The sequence below is a fragment of the Dasypus novemcinctus genome, chromosome 23, assembly GCF_030445035.2.
Source record: "Dasypus novemcinctus isolate mDasNov1 chromosome 23, mDasNov1.1.hap2, whole genome shotgun sequence".
In the NCBI taxonomy this organism is placed as follows: domain Eukaryota; kingdom Metazoa; phylum Chordata; class Mammalia; order Cingulata; family Dasypodidae; genus Dasypus; species Dasypus novemcinctus.
The window spans coordinates 2,796,024-2,805,149 of record NC_080695.1 but is presented as its reverse complement, the minus strand read 5'-3'; positions in this window follow the sequence as shown (position 1 = coordinate 2,805,149).

Here is a 9,126-nt window from a genome sequence, read left to right as displayed (position 1 = left end):
TTTTCTAGTGCATTTTTATTGTCAATTTCACTTAGCTCTCCTCAAATCTTTTTTTTTTTTTAAGATTTATTTACTTATTTAATTTCCCCCCCTCCCCTGGTTGTCTGTTTTTGGTGTCTTTTTGCTGTGTCTTGTTTCCTTGTCCGCTTCTGTTGTCATCAGCGGCACGGGAAGTGTGGGTGGCGCCATTCCTGGGCAGGCTGCTCTTTCTTTTCACGCTGGGTGGCTTTCCTCACAGGCACACTCCTTGTGCGTGGGGCTCCCCCACGCGGGGGACACCCTTGCGTGGCACGGCACTCCTTGCACGCATCAGCGCTGCGCATGGCCAGCTCCACATGGGTCAAGGAGGCCCAGGGTTTGAACCGCAGACCTCCCATATGGTAGACGGATGCCCTAACCACTGGGCCAAAGTCCGTTTCCCTCTCAAATCTTTTTAATTTCCTTCTATCTACTTGCTTTGGGGTTAGTTTTTCTTTTTCTAATTCCTCCAGGTGTGCAATAAGGTCTTTGATTTTAGCTCCTTTTTCTTTTTTAATGTAGGTATTTATGGCTCTAAATTTCCCTCTCTATTGACCATGTGATAGCCAGGTCATGAGCCTCAACAGACTTGCAACTCCTACACTCTGGTTTATTTGACTTACCCCACTCAGCTAACATGGAGGTGAAGAAGGTCAGCCACCACACCAGAGAGCCAAGAGTGCCTACAACTGAAAGCAGGAGAATTGCATCCAGCATCCATGTGGAATCTAAGGCCCCTCTTGACATAGATGTGGAGTGGACACACCATTCTAAGGTCTACAGGATGGAGGAATAGAGTATGGATTAGAGTGGACGTACTGATATTCTATACATGAACTATTGTGATTAGTAATCGAAGAAAATGTGACATTGTTGTGGAGAAAATGGCCATGGTGGCTGCTGAGGGTAGGAAGTGGGAGGAAGAGATGTGATGTGGGGGCATTTTTGGGGGTTAGAGTTGTCCTGGGTGGTGCTGCAGGGACAGTTACTGAACATTGTATGTCCTCCCATGGCCCACTGGGTGGACTGTGGGAGACTGTGGGCTATGGTGTGGACCATTGAAGATGAGGTGCAGCGGTGCTTAGAGATGTATTCACCAAATGCAATGAATGTCTCATGATGATGGAGGAGGTTGTTGTTATGGGGGGAGGAGTGGGGTGAGGGGGTGGGGGGTATATGGGGACCTCATATTATTTAATGTAACATTAAAAAAAATAAAGACAAAAAATTTCCCTCTCAACACTGCTTTTCCTACATTCCATAGGTTTTGTTACATTCTGTTGTTTTTTTATTTTATTTTATCTTATTTTATTCCTTAATTATCTTTCTTTAAGGTTAATAGATCATACAAAACATTACATTAAAAAATATAAGAGGGAAGAGGCTGTGGCTCAATCAGTTGGGCTCCCATCTTCTATTAGGGAGGCCCTGGGTTCACGTCCCAGAGCCTCCTCCTGAAGGCAAGCTGGCCCACACACTGGAGAACTGATGGCCCATGCACCATGGAGAGGTGACAGCCCACACGCTGTGGAGAGCTGACACAGCAAGATAACACAATAAAGGGAGATAAGCAGAAACAGAAAAATGCACAGCAAATGTACACAGAGAATGGACACAAAACAAGCCACAAGGGGGGGATAAATAAATAAATAAATAAATAAATCTTTTAAAAAATAAAACGTAAAAAGTTCCCATACAGCCCACTCCCTACACCTTCACACCCATCAATTTTTTATTGTAATTTTTGAAGATACATAGATCACAAAAAATGTTACGTTCAAAATATAGAGGTTCCCATATGCCCCCCACCTCCCTCACTCCACTCCTCCCACATCAACAACCTCTTTCATCATTGTGGCACATTCACTGCATTTGATGAATACATTTTGGAGCACTGCTGCACCACTTGGATAATAGTTTACATTGTAGTTTACACTCTCCCCCAGTACATTCAGTGTGTTATGGCAAGATATATCATGTCCAGCATCTGTCCCTGCGATATCATTTAGGACAACTCCAAGTCCCAAAAATGCCCCACTTCACATTCCTTGTTCCCTCTCCCTGCCCTCAGCAACTACCATGACCACTTTCTGCACATCAATGCTACAGTTTCTTCCATTACAAGTCGCAATAGTTCCATAGTAGAACATCAGTAAGTCCATGCTAGTCCATACTCTATTCCTCCATTCTGTGGACCCTGGGATGGTGATGTCCACTCTACTTCTATATCAAGAGGGGACTTAGATTCCACATGAATGATGGATGCAATTCTCCTGCTTGCAGTTGTAGGCACTCTCGGTTCCCTGGTGTGGTGTGGTGGTTGACCATCTTCACCTCCCTGTTAGCTGACCTGGGTAAGTCCAATGAATCAGACTCTGCTGAGGCCAGGGCCAAGCTGGCACATGGACAGTACAGAGATTCAAGTCTCCTAAGTATGCACCAACCCTAGCACCAACCACAGGTCCAGTAAAAGTGACAGAAAAGGCATGTGTAAAAAGGTTACATCTGAGTCCAACTCCATCACATTCAGGAACACAAATTCCAAAGTAGGGCCAACTGACATGGCACTGAACTCCAGAGCCATCTGCCATGACCATAGAATCTGTGGGTCTCTAGGCCTCAGGAGCACCAGTACCTGGAGTTGTATCTACATTGACTCACTCTGGGGTCCTGCTGAGGTATGTGTAAACATGACCCCTCTGATGACCTCCTAACTTTTAAAGATTCTTAGCCATATAAACTCATTTGTCTTTGCCATTTTCCCCTTTTATTCAAGGTCAAAAAGCAATTTTTAATGCATGATCCTACATGTAGACTGAGATACTCTACTAGTATGAGTTGACCCTTTTATTCAAGGTCTCTTTCTACTTGCATCACCAAATAGTGATTGGTAGTTATCCCTCCGCACCATGGAGGCTCATCCCCAGGGGAGTCATGTCCCATGCTGGGGGGAAGGTAATGCATTTACATGCTGAGTTTGGCTTAGAGAGTTGCCCCATTTGAGCAACATGGAGGCTCTCAGGAGATAGCTTTTAGGCATGCTGTAGCTCTAGGTCTAGTTCTTATTTCAGGCACACAGGCTCATAAGCATAGTCACTTGTATCAGGGCTCATCGTTAGACCATCCTTCTTCATTGGTCTTTACCAGTGCACTTGGGGGATTGTTGCTCTTCCATTGGGGAATGTGATAGAGCTCCTCTGAGTAGGAACTCAGCCCTCCATTTGTCATTTGTATCTGTAACTACTATGAAAATACCCAACATATATCTGAACATTTTTATGTACCCTATATACATGCCCTGGACAACTTCCTCTCAACCACGTGCCCCCCATCAATAACACCCTACACTGGTCTTCCTCCCCTGCCATAGTTGAACCTCTCTGTGGTCCAAAAGTTCTTCAAAAATGAAGCCTAATATACACCAAATTCAATTATTAGGAAAATGAAGTAGAGTGACAGGGTTAAAGATTAGAAATACATACTAATATAGAAAAACTAAAATAAAGTAAAAATAAATTGGGGTATTAAAAATGAAAAATAGAGAAATGGATTTGACTCAATTAATAGAACATCTGCCTACCACATGGGAGGTCCAGGGTTCAAACCCAGGGCCTCCTGATCCATGTGGTGAGCTGGCCCACATGCAGTGTTGATGCACAAAAGGAGTGCCTTGCCACACAGGGGTGTCCCCTGCATAGGGAAGCCCCATGTGCAAGGGGTGCACCCCATAAGGAGAGCTGCCCAGCATGAAAAAAATGCAGCCTGCCCAGGAGTGACACTGCACACATGGAGAGCTGACACAGCAAGATGAAGCAAAAACAAGAGATGCATATTCCCAGTGCCCCTGACAAGAATATAAGTGGACACAGAAGAACACACAGTGAATTGACAGAGAGCAGACAACTGGGGAGGGGGAGGAAGGGGAGAGAAATAAATTTTTAAAATCTTTTAAAAAATGAAAAATATTATAAAGCTTTGTTTTTGACATTTTGTCTTTCATCACTGCAGTAGGTGTTGCTCTGTATGTACAGTGGCAAGGAAATTTATTTCATTTCTTCCTCAGTGTCTACACCCTTTTTTTCTTCTAATTTTTAATTTTGTCTTCACGAAAGTTTCAGATCACAGTAATTCACATATACAATACAGGGGACTCCCATGTATCCAACATCAAACCCTTTTCCCCCTGGGAAGCAGACTTGGTCCACTGGATAGGGCATCTGCCTACCACATGGGAGGTCCACTGTTCAAACCCCAGGCCTCCTTGACCTGTGTGCAGCTGACCCATTCACAGTGCTGATGCGCACAAGGAGTGCCATGCCACGCAGTGGTGTCCCCGTGTAGGGGAGCCCCACGCGCAAGGAGTGCACCCCATAAGGAGAGCTGCCCAGTGTGAAAGAAAGTTCAGCCTGCCCAGGAATGGTGCTGCACACATGGAGAGCTGACACACAAGATGATGCAACAAAAAGAAACAGATTCCCGTGCCACTCACAACAGAAGCGGACAAAGAAGAACATGCAGCAAATGGACAGAGAGCAGACAACGGGGGGGGGGGGAGGGGAGAGAGATTAAAAAAAAATTTTAAGTAAAAGAAGATAATCTATATTTTTTTAAAAACCTTTTCCCCCTTCCCCAACAATGATCTTTTTACAAGTTCGTGTTATATTTGCTGCAGCTGATGTACAGATATTGAAACATAACTTTCAAACATGGTTTCACTTTGGTTTACATTTTGGTTTATATTTTAGATTGTACAGTTTTCTAAATTTTTTGTTACCTTATGTTTTACATTATGGTTTGCATTTTAGTCTATAGACTTTTATATATTTTGGTGTAATTTATCATGTCCTATATCCATCTTGCATGATCTTGTGGAACACTTCCATTGCCCCCCAATTACCCTGATTTTTTCATTGATTTCAAGGCAGTTACTGATTTCTTTTTTAAGTTCCCCCATGATCCAGTTTGTTTAAGAATGTGTTGTTTAACTTTTTGTACCCAATCTGCTTCTCTGCTCCATACTGATTTCCACATTCATTCCATTGTGGTCAAAGAAATTTCTTTGTGTAATTTCAACCTTTCTGAAATTATTGAGAGCTGTTTTGTGGCCTACCATGTTGCCTGTCCTGGAGAATGTTCGATGTGCACTCAAGAATATGCATCCCACTGTATTTGGGTGTAATGTTCTATATATGTTTATTAGGTCCAGATCCTCTAATGTATTATTCATGGTCTCTTTTTCTTTATTGTTCCTCTGTCAAGATGTTCTGTCAAATGGTAATAACGGTATATTAATCTCCCCCACTAAAATTGTAAAGGCATCTATTTCTCCACTTAGTTTTTCCAATGTTTTCCTCATGTATTTTGAGGCACCCTGATTAATTACTTATATGTTCATGATTGTTCTTTTTCTTGAAAGATTATCCCTTTTATTAATACATAGTGTACTTATTTGTCTCTTATGAGTTTTTAGCAAATTTTATTGTCTTTTTTAATCATACAAAATGTCACATTAAAAATACGAGATTCCCATATACCCCACTTCCCATCCCCTCACTCATCCCACATCAACAACCTCTTTCATCAGTGTGGCACATTCATTGCATTTGATGAATACATTTTGAAGTACTACTACACCACATGGATTATAGTTTACATTTTAGTTTACACTCTCCCCCAGCCCATTCAGTGGATTATGGCAGGATATGTAATGTCCTGCCTCTGTCCCTGCAATATCATTCAGGACAATTGCAAGTCCCAAAAACGCCTCCATATCACACTTCTTACAATAGTTTTGCATGTAAAGTCTATTTTGTTCAATATTAGTATAGATCCCACCATTTTCTGATTATTTATTGCATGTAGAATTGTTTTCCAACCATTCCCTTTCAGCCTTCTTGCATCCCTGGTTCTAAGATGAGTTTCTTGTAGACAGCATATAGATGGGTCATGTTTCCTTATCCATTCTGCCAATCTTCTCCTATGGTTTAATTTTCAGTTTGATCATGTAATTGAAAAGAATACTGCAAAACATTTCTAGTAGTAACATTATTTGATAATCAGAGATAATGTCCAGGTTTTATCAAGTTTACTGGTCAATAGTTTGGGCTGGTTCTAGTTATATCAATGGTATTTAATATTCCTTCCTATTTTTGCTTTTCTTTTATAAAATACTGTAAAGCTTTCCAATCAGTAAATTGTAAGGGTGATACCCCAAAGGTAATCTAGAAACACTTGAAGTTGACAGCTGTCCACAGACTCAAGAATTAGATTGATTTATAGAGTTAGCATAAAAATTAGCCCATTGGAGAAACAGATCTTTGTCTTGTGATTGTACAGTTAAGGATAGGAGAAAGAGCATAGGAATGGGTTGAGTAATCATATTAAGAGAATTCAATTTTGAGGCAATCCTAAATAAATTTAAAAATGTAAATTATCCAGGATTCTAAGTACTGGAAAAATGAGAAAAAGGCAATTGTCAATAAACACAACAACCACCAGTTACTAGTGAAATTTTTTAAACAAATGTTTGAGTCCATCCAGAGGTTCACAGATATACTTGTGTTCTGGATCTTTGGGTGGGTCAACTGTAATGGCTGCTTTTTGAGTGAGTGGTGGAGAATCACCTTGTAGGATTGGTTGTGGCTTGATTCTGGTATGATGGATCCATGGTTTTAGGTCCTGTAACTTAAGAGAAGGATGAGTGACAAGCAACAACCATTTGGGATTTAATTGTACTTGTGGTGTTGTTCTTCATGTACACAACAATACCCAGTCTCAGGTTGATAATTGTGTAAAGGATTGTCAGGGGGACCTTAAGATAGTTGAAAGCATACTTATTTTTAAGTTAGGGTAGCTCTTAAGGATTTCACATATTGTATGGTGGCTGGTTCAGAACTAGGAGGCATATTACCAGCATATTCAATTTTTAGAAATGGCCTTCTACATATTATTTCATAAGGGCTTAAACCTAGCACATTCAGGGTGCTACTCTTATCTTCAGGAAGGCTTTATCCCATTTTAGTTGTGTTTCTATGCAGGTTTTTGCTAGATATTCCTTTAATGTTCAGCTCAAATGTTCTGTTTTTACTGTGGATTGAGGCCTATAAGAATAGTGTAGTCACCAATCAATGCCCAGCCAAATAGAAACATCTATGACTACTTTATTTTTTTTAAAGATTTATTTTTATTTTTATTTTTTTACATTTTTTTAATTATTATTTTTTTTAATTATATTATGAAAAATATGAGGTCCCATTCAACCCCACCATCCCCGCCCCCCACTCCCCCCACAGCAACACTCTCTCCCATCATCATGACACATCCATTGCACCTGGTAAGTTCATCTCTGAGCATCACTGCACCCCATAGTCAATGGTCCACATCATAGCCCACACTCTCTCACGTTCCATCCAGTGGGCCCTGGGGGGATCTATAATGTCCCGTAATTGTCCGTGAAGCACTATCCAGGACAACTCCACATCCCGAAAACGCCTCCACATCTCATCTCTTCCTCCCGTTCCCCACACCCAGCAGCCACCATGGCTACCGTTCCCACACCCATTCCACATTTTCTCTGTGGACATTGGATTGGTTGTGTCTATGACTACTTTAAAGATGAAAGTAGCACCATTGACACAGAATGGAGAGAGGGAGTCCAAACCTAGCAATAATTTCCTTTAGTAGACATTCAACCACTTTATGGGCTTTTTCTGCTTGGGAAAGCTTCCATCCATCCAGTAAAATTGTCAACAAAAACTTAGAGATACTAAAATTTTCTGGGGTCTTTTGGCATCAGAGTAAAATCAACTTCCAAGTCTTCTCCACCCAACCCTCAATATTGCACTCCTTTCATTTATGTGGGGATTTGGTGTGAGGTCAAAAATTTTCTTGAGTGCAAGTCACACATTGGTCAGTTATATTTTGAATCATCCATCATAAACTGGGACCCACCAGAAACTGACTAATGAATTACACAGAGTTTCACATCCATAATAAGTAATTTGGTGAAAGTATGTTATGATCAGTTTAAGGATCATAATATTTTTATGTATATCATCAGGTTTATTACCACTTTCCAACCATTCTTGTTCTGTTAAATTTGTAAATTCCCATTCTTTGTCCTTGGTTTTTTGAATATTGAAGATTCCAAAATCTTTCAAGCTCAGGTCCCTGTTCACTGGGAGGTAACAGTGGGGCCTTTGGATAAAACATGGCAAGAGTTGCAGAAGGGGTTTCCCTCTTGGCAACTTCTTTTGCTGCCTTATTGGTTCACTTATTACATCTAGCATCTTTGCTATTATTATACTGATGTCCTTTAGAGTGGATGACCACCAGTTCTTTTGGTTGTAAAACTGCAGCTATCCTGTTTGTAACATATATGACCTTAGACTTTCCCTTTAAACCACTGCCATAACCACATTATGGTATTTCTAGTATAAACATGTAGTGATTTCACATTTTCTATTCTAAAAATTGTAACATGGAACTGTGTAGCATAGTAAAACCCCATGTGAAATATGACTATGTATAAAATTGCACATATGACTTTTGCATTGGAGCTGAACAAATGTATGTTAATACTACAAGATTTTAATATCAGACAAAAACACCATAATGCTAAGTGAAAGAAATGAGACACAAAGTACTACATACTGTATGATTCCATTTATATAAAATATAAATATAAATCCATTTAAAAGATAAAATTAGATTAGTGTTAATGTAGAACTGGGGAAGGACTGCTAAGGGATGTGGAGTTTTTCTTTCTGGAGTAATGAAATTGTTTCAAATTTTTTTGCAGTAATGAATACACAACATTGTGATTAAACTAAAAGCCATTGATTATACATTTTGCATAGATCATATAGGATGTAAATAACAAAACTGCTAAATAAATAATTAAATACTTGTGAAAGAATGGCCAGAAATAGCAGATATGTATAGCAGGGGAAGCATAGGAAGATTGAGAGGTGAAGAATTTTCTTGTTTGTTTTTATTATTATTACTGTAATAATGAAAATGCTCTAATAATGATTGAGATGATGAATACACAACTATGTGATTATACCAAATTCCATTGATTGAAAAAAGACTGCATCTAACAGTTGC